This window comes from Poecilia latipinna, unplaced genomic scaffold (assembly GCF_001443285.1).
Source record: "Poecilia latipinna isolate Pla-1442-1.1 unplaced genomic scaffold, P_latipinna-1.0 Scaffold240, whole genome shotgun sequence".
Lineage (NCBI taxonomy): Eukaryota > Metazoa > Chordata > Actinopteri > Cyprinodontiformes > Poeciliidae > Poecilia > Poecilia latipinna.
In genome coordinates this window covers 295,855-309,676 of record NW_015112856.1, presented here as the reverse complement: position 1 = coordinate 309,676, position 13,822 = coordinate 295,855, and the positions used below count along the sequence as shown (strand labels likewise).

The following is a 13,822-nucleotide window of genomic DNA, read 5'->3' as shown; positions in this document are numbered from 1 at the left end:
AGTTTTAAAGTTATCCCAGAGACGGAGGACTAACCCTTGTTCTGACCACATGCAGATAAATTCATGGCAAAAAACACAGTTTATAGACTTCTGAAGCAAACAGCTGAACAAACAGTATAAACAACTTATGAAGAAAGATTTTCACATTTAAACTATGTCTCTTTTCAATCTGAATAAATGACAAAACCTGTCCCAAATATATTTAGCTAAAAATAATTAAAATAGGCAGGTTAGTAATTAATTTATCAACTTGCACAACCGAGTCTTGAGGGAATGAAAGGAGGAAGATGAAAGGTGATAACATTAACACATTACTTTTAAGCACTCCATTAAACACCATAAAAAATAAAGTTGAGGTTAACAATGTTAAAGCTGCTTAATTAGGTTTTATGGTGACTGGATTGTTAGCACTGCTGCCTTGCAGCAACAACGTCCTGAGTTTGAATCTCAGTCAAACACTTTTCTTACAGAGTTTGTAAGTTTTCCCCGGATAAGACCAGCAGCGAGCGTCTTTGCACTGTCCATAAATGAATCTTAAACATGGTTAATTATCCTGTTCACTGTTACAGACTGGTGATCTGTTCAAGAACAACTGCAATGGTATAGAAAACAGATGAATGGATGTTGCTTTAAGATGCAAATCAGATTATTGAGCTTCTTCAGTTGCAACTGTAGAGAAATATGATAACAGCATAATATTTAGTTGATGTTAATTCAACTAAAACAAGTTCTGCAACTTAGAAACACAAAAGAATGGTTTGTGTTTCATGCCTTGAGGGTATAAAGTAATTGTCAACAAATGTTAGAAGACAGCAACATTCAGAGGCAGAAACACGACGAGACTGGAAAATAAAAACAGTCTGTGGCCAGCAGAGCAGTAAAGGTGATGACCTCTGGAGTCAGGCAGCAGCTCCAGCAAATTACAAGAAAATAAAACAGAAAAAACCCAAAAACACAGCAGATACACTGAAAAACATCATTTGAGTTTAAAGACTGAGTAAAAATCCCCAATGTTACTTAAATGGAAGAACATCTCTATTAATGTATGCATGACATGATTTTTTTTTTATAATTACTTTCATACTTTTGGATCCAGTGTTAGCATAATTCATTTGTACGTACATGTAAATGATAGCCCACATATAAACTTGTAGTTTCCTGACAGATTGATGACACGTTAAGCACATGAAGTTGGTTCATGGACACAAAAAGTCAATTAAAATCTCATAAAACCATCAGGATTTATTTGAAAACAGTGAAAGAAAAACCCAGTTCCCCCTGACAGCCAGGTTTCTCTTGGATAATGTGAACATGATCTCTTCTGTCTGTTCTCACTCACTGCCTCTATCATTTTTCTGAGTCTAGGTCAGAGTTTTTCAACCACTGTGCCGCGGCACACTAGTGTACCGTGAGTGATCGTCAGGTTTGAACCATGCGGCTTTTCTGTGGATTTTACTTCAACCACCAGGGGGCTCTCTAGCAGGAAATGAATCATTGGAAGTCAAAATTGGAAATCAAAGAAGAACGCGCTAATTTTCATTTAGAACAACCACATGCTAGCAGCAGGCTCGTCAGAGAAATGTTTTCAAACTCATATGACGCAGCTTCTAAGTTGAGGAGTATCGATCTGGCAGCACAGGAGGGAAATAATGCCGCTGCACGTAAACTCGGCGTGAACAAAACCGGATTTGGAGACGGAGAACTGCGTCCTTAATATATCCAGCAGTTATTAGGATGCAGCCCTCTGCTGGGTCCTTATGGGAAACCGAGAGCATACCAGCGGCCTGTAAGTTTCCGGGGGGTGTCCAAAAAATTAAAGGTACGGTTTATAATATGGTGCGCTCATAGTCCGGAAAATACGGTAATTGGTCTTAAAAGATTTTTGAAAACGAATGAATTATCTGTAAATAATGCCATCTTTGAGTGTCTTTGCTGTAGTAGTGACTAGCGGCGTAATCATGTCATTTTATTATCACTAGATGGCAGCAGGTACAGAGCATTTTACATTAAAACAAGAGAATTAGTCACACGACAGTGTTGTGGCTGTTCAGGTGTTCAGGTGTATTTTTGAAGTGGACATGTTAAGTGCAATTTGAAATAAGAAATATGATAAAAATAAATGTTTGTGTTTATTGGATTCCTATTAAAGACACTTTGATAAGAATGACTATATATGTAATATAGGCGGCTACAGAGTATCTTTGTTTTTTGGTTGGTAGTGTGCCTCGTGATTTTTTCAATTAAAACAATGTACCTTGGCTCAAAAAAGGTTGAAAAACACTGGTCTAGGTGAATGCACATGGCTGCTTTCATAATCATTGTTTTCAGTTGAATTGGTAATTACAGTTTGTGAGCCGGTTTAAAAACACTGTCTAGTCTTTTAATATGACCAGCTGCTGTTTATAAATCCAGACTAAGACAATGTGTGGAACTCCTGTTTATAAAACCTGATCTAAGATCAGAAAGGAGATTTCACAAACACCTGTTCTGTTAAAGAGTGTTTTTAAATCAAACTGCTGATATCAATGTGTGCCGTAATCCTCCACAGAATCTCAGAGTCCCTCAGAGGGAGGACCAGGGATTTACTGGGAGAGACGGTTTTAGAAAAACCAGTTGGTTTCTGTTTTTCCAGAGCCAGCTCTCACACGCTCCTGGTTTAGCGCTGCGACCGCGGTGCTGGAAAAAACAAATGTGTTTGCCTGTGTGTCTGAACCGGTGGTTCCAAACTTCTCCTCATTAAAAATTATGAAGCCACCTTTGGCTTGGGGCTCTTTCAATATTGTAAAAGTACACTGCGTCCCGCAGCAGATTTGTGCTTTAACTGAAGCCCGCCTCGCAGGCCTGCAGAGGATTCCTCTGGACCTTTTTGGTTCTGCATTTCAGGCAATTTATTATATCATGTTCTAATCATGATGAACATTTACCATGTTTTTGGCATGGGGAGAACAAAGCAGCTAAAATTAAAGCTTATGGCTTCAGCTTCACCTTCTACTCAAAACATTCAGATTTATTTATTTTCATAACTTTTCAACGTTTCCCCATTTTATCTGAAGTGACTGTGATGATAAGGTTATGATGAGCTACATGTGTTCAACAGTAACTCTAGATAAGTGTGTGTAAGCACCTGTTGTTCCCAGATACATTTATGATTAATTTTGATTTAATATTTGAAACATCCTGAGTGCTGTTTTAAGAGGCTCTCTACTTGAGCTGAACATGGATCAGTCAGAAAACGTGACTGTTTGTGTCATCTCATATAAAGTGCACTTAAGACAAAAAGTCCCACATCAAATCCATTCGGTACGATCAAGGATCGCCAATTCTCCTGCAGCTGCTTGAGCTTTGAGGGAGAAAAGTAGTTCCCAGCATTTTGGAAAGCTGTCAACGCTTCCAAGTGAATTTGGGCTTTTTTTGCCGTTTGAATGAGATCCTCTCTTTGATAGTCTAAGAAGAACGATTACCGGAAAATTTTGTATGAAATTTAAGGGGTGCCAGTGCAGCTACCACTAAAAATCCAGCACACGGTTATTTTCAGAAATGAGGAGCCCACTTTGTAGTTTATGATGTTGATGTAAATTCATAATGTCAGAAATGGAAAAGTGTGTAAAAGTGTGAAAATATGAGCAAAGTTCAGCCAAAAGTTGTTGAGGAAAAAAATGACACATTTAATGAGATATTAAATGTGGATGGAAAGCAGAACGAGCAACCAAATCAAAACAGTAAAGCTCTCAGGTGTCAAACTCAAGGTCCGGGGGCCAAATCTGGCCCGCCGCAGCTTTTTATGTGGCCCTCTAGACTCCAAATTACATCAATAAGTTCCTCCAGTTTTTCACAAATCCACAAAATTCACACAAAATCAACAAATCTCCACATTTTCCTCTGATTTTACCGCAAATTTTCTCTGAATTGGTCCAAAACATTGAGTTTAAGTGACTGCTGCGTCAGCCTCACTTTATGTCCAGTTACAGTCTGCAACCAACACAAGGAGTAATAAAAAATCACATTCAACATCATACATCAGCTCAAATATCGTACAAATTCCTTACAAACATTTCACCTGTAAATCTGTAATTTTGATTGCAATAAAACACTAAATCAGAAAATGCTGGAGCTATTTATTTAGGCTAAAATATTACTTCAAGCTAACGCTACATGTGCTGGACGGACAGGGAGTTAAAATCCTCAGACAGCAGCTGCAGTAAAGTATTTGCTTCTTTATTTGGCACATAAAGAAAAATAATGCTAACAGTTCTGCACAGTCATGCATTATTATTGTTTGGACAAAGAGGTTATTAATATTAAGTGGATCTGCATAAATGATCAGGTATTTTGTATGGAGTGAAAACATGAAATACCTGATCCTTATAAACAACACACACTGTTCACTCAATTATCTTGCGTCTGTGTTTACTCAGAGTGTAACTGTCATAAACTTTGTCTTTTTCCTCAATGTGAATCGTTTTCTTCATTAAATAAAAGTAGAAAGAGAAGCTAAGCAAAACTGCAAACATTAAAACCTTTGAGTCTTTCCACTTATTTCACATCTAAGCAGCGATTGCAAGAATACATTAAAATAATTTGTCCTATAGGAGCAGTCGTCATGGTGCAACGTAAGAAAGCTGAAGTTGCTAAGTAATATAATAACAATGGACCCGGGAGAAGCCGAGTCAGCAGGGGAAGCCCACTCTTTTTCTCAGACTGGCATACAGAAACACAGACAGGTATTTAAGACTCAAACAAACATTCACTGAGAGGATAAATATGAGTCATTTCAAAACCATATCTGAGTCCGTCGTGACCGAACCCTCTGGTGACCACACATGGAAATTTGTATGTCTAGAGTTTTATCTCTGCGATACAACAGGGTAATTCCAGATTTATGCTGAAGAAGTAAAATGACTTTTCACCGTCTGCATTTTAAGGTTATTCACCAAAATCCCCTGATTGTCTGGGAAAAGTTTTCAGTGTTTGTGAATTTTGTAAACGCCGTACAATACAAAGTCATTTCCACTCTATTTTATGTTTAGATTTACTTTGTTCTGTGCATTTTCTCCAAAAATAAAACTGGAAATCAAGAGGGAAATGGAAAAATAATGAGATGAATAAATATGCTGAATGGTGATGAGGGAGCTTCAATATGTTTGGACGGTGACAACAAAAAGGAAAATAAAAATTATAGTGGACAGTTAGTATTTGTGGAGGCTAAGGAAAACAACTTCCTGTTCTAATAGTGCAATAATCAAATATACATTAATACATCCATGATTGTCTTTATTTCCTCTCCTTGAGTTTCAGCCAATCAGTGACAAGTGAAATAAAAGCTGCTTCTGGATTGGTTCCTACATATTTCAGCTTTTTTTAAAATGCATTTGAGATTATTCTAAAATCTGTGAATAGGTAAATCCTGAACCATCACTAGTGGTCTTTTGTAGTTTACTTAGTGCTTCTCTTCAATCTTCAAACATTGTTAACATATTTGATTTCATAACAGCATCACAGCTGAAGCACGTTATCTTAATCCGGTTGGTTTTTGTGCTTTGGTCCCTGAAATCTCTGAAATCCTGAGGCGTTCAGGGTAATCTGGTACACCTGGTTTTTCTGCAGACACCTGAAAGCACCTCACCTGAGACCTTTACAGATCACATGTACAACTGCTTTTTTCTTCCCAGCATCTGCATCGACTCTGAACAAGACGTGGCTCTGCTAACTCACCGAGCTGTGTTCATGCTGCAGATGTTTGTCATAAATATTCATAAAGGCGCCTAATGGCAATCATTACTCCAGCTCGGTCTCTTTGCCTTGGCAGGCCCCTCAGTGCATCCCGCTGCCAAAATGTCTCTTGAACTCTGCACTCTGGTGGCTGCAGTGATTGATTGGGACTGTCATCGCGGGAATCCTCCAGTCGCGCTCGTTCACACGGCCGGCCTGACAAACGCAAGATAAACACAAACACGGAGGTACTACACCGGCACGGACAGTCAGCTTACTCACTAAAGTGATCAGCCATCAATCTCACAGTCCCTACACGCTTTCTGAGTCTGGGTTTGCTCTTACGTATTCACAGCCGCTTGTTTACATCCTTTTCCGGCCTATAATCTTGTGTGTAAAGCTAAAAACAAGCAGGACTGATCTGAGGTCAGGATGGGTGGAAGAGGTTCACCTAAGGATGCCAGAGGAAAAAAACAACAGCAGCAGACGATGGCTGTTTGAAAGACTTTAAGACAATGTGGGATGTTGACTAAGAGCTTAACGGCGGCCCAGGATGGATCATGGCCGGTCTAACTGTAAAAGCAGTAATGGTAGGCTATAAAAGGGTGAAGGGTCTGCTCCTTTCTACCTCTTTCCTGCACATTTCTTTGGTTTGTGGCTGAAGGCCTAAGTCTCTCTCTGTGACAACGATCTCTTCTGAGAGCGGGCGCTTCATAACACCAGAGGGATTAAAGCAGCTGTGGGTCGCCTCCAAATGAGACTCGAAAATCCACAGGAGACACGCAGAGGAAGTGGAGGCAAAGACAAGAAAACACTTATTTTGGCAGGCAAATAACACGACTTGATGAATAAACAGAAATATAAATCTTTCAGAAGGAAAGCACAGGCGGAAATCTCTCAGAAACACACATCAAATCGACTCGTTTCATGCTAAATTTATATTCATGCTAAATTTATATTTGCTTCAGGTCAGATCTCTTTAGAAATACTCCAAGGCTTTTGATAGTCGGGAAGTAAAGCTGCAGTTCTTTCCTGAAAGCAGATCCAGATTTGATCCACCGAGGCGCCTCTCAGAGGGCGCCATGTTGGGTCGCAGTCAGGTGGCCCAAATTTCAGTCTTTCTCTTTTGAATTGAACCGCTTCAAAGTGTCTCCTGGGACGCAGCAGTAGGCAGACGGTTGGACCTTGAAGACAAATGGAAGAAGTGAACATGCAGCAAACTGTTGAAAACACAGAACATCAACCAGAGGACAAGACTTACATCTAGTCTTTGCTGTTACATCTGCTCATGTGGTTGATATTTGATCAAAAGGTTCAAGAGGAAAAGGAGTTTCATTTTCGTCCCTGCTGGATGAACTGGAGGGTAAAAGTGGAACATGCTGGTTTTTCTTCCCCTCTGTTGACGCACAAACAGTTTGTCCCAGAATATTCCACGATGCTCAACGGGACAGGAATCCTGAAGGGTTTTGAGTTGCACCTTGTGGGTTTTTTCTCCTTCCATCGCTCTCTCCGACTTGCAGAACAGAGTAGGGCAGCAGGCTGGGGAAACATTGATTAATCAGCTCCTGGGGGCCACGCGGGGCCCAGCGCTGCACATGAAAGCTTTGGGAAAGTGAACACTGGATCTCTGGTTCCTGACTGAGATATGATGTCTTAATTTGTCTGTGTCAGGATCAAGAAGACAGAAAGTGGAATGTGCCGTGTCTCGCAGTGATTAATCTCAGCTTTGTGTTTCACAACAGAGCTTTAAAGGTGTCCGATATCCTGGTTGGGTCAAAGGTTACAGGCGAATCGCTTGTTGAGAAGGAAGGTGAGCCGCAAGAAAATCTATACTGCTCCAGTTTGTCACCGGTCCAAGGTATTCATTTTATTATTTCAATGAATTTCTTACCAGTAACTTCGACGTTTTAAGGATGTTGATAATTCAGTCTAATTTTTTCTGTACAAGATGATTTATTTCAGTTATTCCATTAAAAATGGGAAATCATTCTTTCAAATTTTCAACTGGGCTTTGGATTAAAATACTCTCAAGCCTGCTTTTAGTTTTGATGCTTGTGTCTTATTCCAGTGCACTTTTTCCTTCCACTCATCTTTCCGATGATGTGTGAACATCCAGCTTCACCAATGACCTTTTGGGTTAGTGACTCTTAATGCCTAGGAAGTCATCAGCCTTCTTTATGATTACGTCAAATCATACATTTTTTAAACTAAAAATATAGTTATTTAAAAAACTCGATGAATCCAACAATCTAAATGTTCTAGAGAAACTGAATTTTTACGCTTTCATTTGGTATAAGCCATAATAAATAAATGCTAGAAATAAGCAGGATTTTACTTTTTTAAAATTTAATTACCAAATTAAAGATATTTTCTTGATGACACTATTATTTATATCGTACATAGAAAAAAAATTACAGGATTCTTTACTGTATTTTCATGTTGGAAAAAAATTCTACTGTAAGAGGGTCAAATATTTGTCTCAAATATCAAGTTACAGCAAATAAATAGTAGAAATGTTTGAAACTTTTCTCTGTAATCCGATCAGAAGTGTAGAAAATATGATCACACAATCAGCAGCATGCATTATGGGTAATTTCTGGTCCTTTAATTGGTGCGTCTGAGCAGGATGAAAACTAAAAAGATCAGTCTTCTTCTCCAGTCGAAGAAGTCGAATGCAACATTCATCATCATACATTAATTGCTGTTGATAGTCATATTTATGAGATTTAATTTTTTATTTAGTTTTTTACGTTGGGTTCTTTGAAGATGTGGCTCGTTGGTTTTTTAAGCGAATGCCTCGTCAATGTTTTTCATCAAGTCCTTTTGAATTAATTTTTTTAGACGTGCATCTTGTTTGTGTTGACATGTAAAAAAACGTTTGCCATAAAGCAGACCTTTGTTTCAGCAACACACAACAGATGGCAGATGCTGATCCACGGATATCCGCATAAGTTCCCTGAAGATGTCGCCTGAGCTTCGGGTTCTTTCAGGCATTCTGGCATTTATTAAAGAGCTGTATGTGAAAAATCCAAAAGAGGGGAAAACAAACTCCAAAGATGTAATTCCAAACAGTGTACACTCAGGGCTGTCTGTGCGCTTGAGAAATTTACACGTAATTGTTTCAGTATGGTCCAAAGGCATCTGTTTGTTGGAAATAAACACCAGTTTGAGAGGGGAAAAGGTCCTGAAACCCAATATTCTAATTGCTTGAACTTCTTCCATTGGCTCAGTGTTTCTGCTTTAACAAATCAGAACTTTTGTTTTAAAAGCAGGAGTCAATTGGACGAATCAATCAGTCATTGATTTTACTGGCAGAGTCCTGTGGGAGTTTCACAGAACAAAACACGCCAGAAAAACGGCTGTGTAGAAATTAACATTCTGTATTTTCTGCCATCTATTGAGCGACCTCTAAGAGCAAAAATGTTTCCCTCAAACCTGTAATCTTCCAGTGTTGCCTTTAATATGTAAGAGGTTATTATGTTCCAGAAGGAATTATTGCTGCTCTGTTGGCCAGGACCACAAAGCGTTGCTGTGCCAACAATCATTTCTTCTTCTTCTGATCATACCTTACGTCTACAATGGAACATGTAAAATTTATTCTGAACTCGAAAACATAGTTTAATCCACCATTAAATTATACTGTTTTATGTTTTGGCTTTTGCAAACAGTTTCAGTCTAGAATAAACTTTAGTTTAAGGGAGAGGTCAGCATTTTGATAGTTTCTGTTAAACATTTAAAAACGTTCTTAGAGATAATTTAGCAGCACTTCACTTTGACAGCATTTAATTAATCACTTCATCTGTTCATTTAGTCATCCGTTCTTCTCATTTTAGTTCTTGATCTAGTCTTCAACTAAAACATGAGATTAAAAACAAATGCTGCATTCTGGGGAACATTTTAAGCGAAATAATTTCTATACATATAATTAATATTTCACCTAGAGTGAAACTCTGCCTTGTTTGATTAAAGGTCATTATAAAATTATTCAAGTTAATTAACCCACTGAATAAAATCCTTAATTATCTTTAACAGTCCAACCAATTTGTTTTTCACATTCTGTCATGTATGGAGCAAAAAAGGTCAAAATTATTGCAAATAAAAGAAATTGAAACTGAAAAATAAAACTTGAATCTGAACATCAAATTTTAGATTTATGACCTGAAAACAGTGTTCAAAGAGGGAAATAAAAAAAAACGTAGTTGTTTTAATTAGACTTCATATTTTACATCGTTTTTGTTTCACTTTAGATTCCACATCTTCAGATTCATCTCTGTTTCTATCAATTTTCTAATTTTTGACACTTTCAGGTTATTTTTGTCTGACTCAAATTTTGACCCCAATCTGAAAGGAGGAAGCATAAACGTGCAGTAAAGAAAAACACAAAACACAATTAAATCTTTTATCATCAAAATAAACACTATTCCGTTGAACTATTCAGTTTCAGCTTTGATTTTCTCAGTTTCAAATAGTTTTTTCAAACATACAGTAATTCTGACCCTTTCCTAACTCTGTACTACAGAAAACTGGTAAAACGTTATTAGCACTCCACTTAGCCACCAACATAATTTTTGCTCTTCATGAGCCAATTCTTTTATTAACCCATCAAATCAATCCAGCTACATCTGTAATGCTCTTTTCATTCAAACGACAATGTCAGCCCAAAGAGTTTAGTTTGGCCAAAAACACACAAATTGCTAAATAAATTTTAAAAAGAGTCATTGTCACTTTTATCACCTAATTTTCCTCCAGGTCTCTCATTATTTATGTATATTTGACACACTTTTATTGCATACTCTAACAGAAATCAGTGTTATTTTATTGGTTGTTCTTTCTGACAGATTTCTTTCCTGTAAGGAGTATTTGCCACTGACTTAATTCCTTAAAACTTGCCAAGCCGTTCTGGAGTTCCCTGAGTTCTCAGCCTGACACGGTCACACACATCCACTCAGGACGTGACGCAACCTCGCCAGCCTTCATTACGAGGCCAAGGTTGCCAGCTCTGCATGGTATTTTCATTTAATGTCAGTGGCTCGATATTAAAAGGGGCAGAGTTAGGACCCTCCAAAGCAACGTTCACACTTCTAAGCCATTAGCCCCAAGAGGTGCATCAGTCTGCTCTTTAAGGGCCGTCTGCATCTGGTTTTAGTTAAAAAAGCGTCATAAATGTGAAGTGAAAATATGCCAAAGTCATGACAGACAGATGGTGCAGTAATGATTTTTAGAGTTTGGGCCAGCCGGGATAGGAGGAAGTGAGCAGGGCCTGCTCAGACTCATGCATCGCTGCGCTTACTGTCGCGAACACAGCTTCTTCCAACGCACAGGCCTGAAATGTTCATTTTAACCTTCAAAAGGATAAATTGTTTCAAGTTTTTCTACTTTCTGAGAGCAGGGAGGGGCAATGGGGTAAATTAGGTCCAAATTGCAGCATATTCAGCCAATATTATTTACATGGCTGTCATTCTGACTTGCTGTGGAGCCACTCAAAGCCCCTTTTTATTTCCATTTCTGCTGACAGCTTCAGGCTCATCCCTGAACTGGTATAATTTGCTGCTCTGCCTCACGGTGCTCGGTCTCGAGCCGAGGCATGCTCCCCGCCTGCTGCTGCTGGATTCCCACAAACACACACAACCCAAACATGACTGCAAGGCATCGGTTTCTTTCTATCATTTCCCACAGCTCCTCCCTCCCTGCCTCCGCTACGTTTTTAGCTAACACGCTTTGAAACCTTCTGTAGATTTCTGTGTAGGAGTTGACCAGGGTGAAAGCGGCGGGGCTGGGAGCCAGAAAGTTCAAACACATTGTAAAAAGACACCATTTATAACAAGATATATGGCAAACATGTTGTGATCAAGCCCTTCCACCGACACCGAGCTGAAACGAGTGATTAGAGTTCACAGAGTCATCGCTTCACTCCTCGTTCCTTCAGTGCAAACCTTTAAGGCAGTGACCTTTCACCTCTCCTACTTCCACAGAAAAGTTTTCCTAGTGGTTTTAATTGTTGCTTTCCTCACAAAAGACACTTGGATAAATAATAATCAAACATCAAGGACGGTAGAATACAAAAGTGAGACACAGACGTAATCTGAGGTCTGGGTTTGGGCTCACGGACGTTTCTGTCACAAACCAAAACATTCCACATGAGCGTGGAGATGAAGAGGAAGCCCAGGGGTGAAGCCTGCTGCGACCGTCTCCTGCTCTCTGAGCCCTGCAGGCATGCGAGGTGCCGCAGTCCTTCCTGCCTCCAACAACACGGTGTCTGCAGCGCCGCGGGAGCCGGCTGACACTGACTGACAGCTGGTGTGCTTCTGCTTCTGATGAGCTTTCTTCTCTTTTTTCCACCTTCTTCCCATCTGCCGGCTCCCATTTGTGTCTTTCAGGGCATATTCACATTTTATTACGATATCTTTTCTTTTTTAAAGGTCTAGTCACCCATCAGTGACTCGTAAAGTTATGACCAGGGACAGGTAAAGTGAGAAACACCAATTATATTCATATTAAAAAATGAAGACGCCATATTAAATATTAATTGCTCATTGAAGATTTATCACATATTGATTGTCTGGTCTTATTTTTATCTCTGGGATTTAACTTGATTTTATTGGATGAAACAACAAAAATGTTGCCCATTTTCACAAAAGTAATTGTAAAATTTAGTTTGTTTGGTAAAAAAATCAATCAAACGTTCGACCAACTACGTTCTGCCATGGCTTTAAGGAGGGTTTACCCCAATCCTCAAGTTTAATCCTCAAGTTTAAAGAGTTTATTCCATTTATAAACCAAATCCAAAACCCCACAATAACTCAAAAGGATAAAGATGCAAACTTTGTATTCAGCTCCACTGGTGGTTTTCTAAATCCTAATCTTGAGAATAACTTTCTGTCGAGAACTGAAGATGAATAAATACAATTTTAATTGGTAACAGGTGAGTTGTAAAAATAAAGCAGCATATGCCTTATGATATATGCAGTGGATGAAACGTGTTGAAATATTTTATCCTTTAATTCTTGCAGAGCACAAAACAATAACTTAAGAGGTCAGTGGAGACTTTTGTACAGTGATCCCTCGTTTTTCACGGGGGTTGCGTTCCCAAAATAACCCGCGATAAGTGAAATCCACGAAGTAGTTACCATTATTATTTTACAACTATTACACAGCATAATTAAATACTCTAAATTGAAACCAAAGACCAAAACCTGTTTTCAGGTCAGCAGATGTGCGTGTGCATCAATTACGTCATTAAAGCGTCTCCTCCAAGCTGCTTTGCGAGAATCACAGCTGTATCTACGGCAGAGCCTCCGGCCACAGTTTTGTTCAACAGGCATTCAAAGGTTAAGTTTCTGATTACGTATATTTTGGCCAATCAGGACGCAGAACACGATGCACCGTGAAGAAAACTGCACACAAAAAAATCCGCGAAGCAGCAAGACCACGAAAGGTGAACCTCGACATAGTGAGGGATCCCTGTATACACAAAGGCCAGAGCAAGACAGCAGCTCTGACCTGCATCAAAGCTGGTCGACGCTTTGATGCAGGTCACAGCTGCTTTCATGTAAGATAATGGGTCCATTAGGATTCATCATGACAGTGAAGGGGTTTAAAATAGTAACCAACTGGAAGCTTAATCCACAACCTGGAACATCTATACCAGAATCGATAAATGTTTACCGTCTCTATCAGTGCTCACCGTCCAGCTGTTTCCAGGTATGTTTCTGGAAACAAAATAAATTCACGTTTTTGGAAATGCAATATCGGTTTCGACTCGTCCTGCGTAGGAAAATGATCTGCAAACTAATAAGCAAATAAAGACTCTGGTTAATTTTATTGAACTTCTTTAACTTTCTGAAAATGCCACTATAGGTTAAGTTGGTGAGTTATTACTGCAATTCATGTTATGTTTAAAACCAAATCATGCTTTCTTGCTCAGAAGTTGTTGTGGATCACCTTAAAGGAGTTATTTGTATTTTTAATTTTACAAAACCAAAGTCTTTGTAACGGTGTGTTTCATGAAAACCAGCGTGTGGTATTCCACCTTTGACAAAGTGGCTCAGGATCCATCATGGAAACCCAGACATTCCTCTTTCCAGCCAAACTATCCAACAGATTCTGGGAACTA

At 39.0% G+C, this 13,822-nt stretch overlaps 1 long non-coding RNA gene across 1 annotated transcript in view; it reads right to left on the bottom strand.

Moving 5' to 3' along the window:
- Positions 1 to 13,822, bottom strand: part of LOC106947428 (uncharacterized) — a 53,782-nt gene that overhangs the window by 28,971 nt on the left and 10,989 nt on the right. The gene's annotated exons all lie outside the window — the stretch shown is intronic.